The sequence below is a fragment of the Otolemur garnettii genome, unplaced genomic scaffold (genome assembly GCF_000181295.1).
Source record: "Otolemur garnettii isolate 467f Iridium unplaced genomic scaffold, OtoGar3 scaffold00003, whole genome shotgun sequence".
In the NCBI taxonomy this organism is placed as follows: domain Eukaryota; kingdom Metazoa; phylum Chordata; class Mammalia; order Primates; family Galagidae; genus Otolemur; species Otolemur garnettii.
Window position 1 is genome coordinate 35222935 of NW_003852398.1, and position 1363 is coordinate 35224297.

Sequence of the window (1363 nt, forward strand, 5' to 3'; positions counted from 1 at the left end):
GAGCCACAGCAAAGATTTTAAAGAAAGAAGTTTAGCCTCTAGAGAGAATTTCTTAATCCTACACACAGTTCATTTCTACTTCTTAACAGGATTACGGCAGCAGGGTGTGGTGGCCCACCACTGTAATCCTAGCACTCTGGTAGGCTGAAGGGGGAGACCAGCCTAAGCAAGATGAAAACTCTGTCTCTATTACAAATTAAAAATTTAGCTGGGCATTATGGCAGGCGCCTGTAGTCTCAGCTACTCAGGAGACTGAGACAGAAGAATTGCTTCAACCCAGGAATTAGAAGTTGTAACTCCACTCTAGTGCCAGGTGGGTGACAGAGAAAGACTCTGTCTACCCAGCCTCCAAAATAAAAGGGATTGTGGGAACAAAACTAATGGCAACAAACATTCTAGGGCACACAGTACATACCAAGAACTGTTCTGATTACTTTATATTATACTGAGAATCTCTAATATGGGGAAACTGAAGCACAAAGAGGTTAAATAACATGCCCAACATTCACAACTAAGTAAGTAGAGGAAACAGAATTCTGACCCAGTCAGCCTGGTTCCACAGGCCTCTTGGAAACTAGATATATTTAGTTAATCTCTCCTGTAGTTTTTTTTTAAAAGGATAAAGGAAAAGGATAAAGGAAGCTATGCCTGTGTGGAAGTAGGAATATATGGGAAATCTCTACACCTTCCTCTCAATTTTGCTGTAAACCTGAAAGTGCTCTAAAAAATTAAGTTTTAAAAAAATTAAACAAAAGGTTAGCAGGGAGTTGTGGCAGGTACCTACAGTCCCAGCTACTTGGGAGGCTGAGGCAAGAGAATTGCTTAAGCCCAAGAGTTTGAGGTTGCTGTGAGCTGTGACACCATGGCACTCCACTGAGAGCAACATAGTGAAATTGTCTCAAAAATAAATAAATAAATAAACAAACAAACAAAAGGATAAAGACATCCCCAACTGACAATGATACGTTTTTGGGGGTTTTTTTTGAAGACACAGTCTCACTCTGTTGCCCTTGAGTAGAGTGCTGTGGCATCATAACTCACAGCAACCTCTAACTCTTGGGCTCTATAGTCCCGAGCAGCTAAGACTATAAGTACCTGCCGCAACGCCCTGCTAACTTATCTATTTTTTTTTTTAAGTAGAGATGGGGTCTCACTCTTGTTTAGGCTGGTCTCAAACTCCTGAGCTCAAGCAATCCACCCGTCTTGGCCTCCTAGAGTGCTGACATTATAGGCATTAGCCACTGCACCCAGTGATATTCAACACTATTAAAAAATAGGCTTTGTAGGGTGGCGCCTGTGGCTCAAAGGGGAAGGGTGCCGGCCCCATATGCCGGAAGTGGTGGGTTCAAACCCAGCCCTGGCC

The 1363-nt window shown here is 42.9% G+C and overlaps 1 protein-coding gene across 1 annotated transcript in view; it reads right to left on the minus strand.

Annotated features, from left to right (window-relative positions):
• ZMAT2 (zinc finger matrin-type 2) overlaps positions 1-1363 on the minus strand; it is a 7713-nt gene that overhangs the window by 1534 nt on the left and 4816 nt on the right. The window lies entirely within an intron of this gene.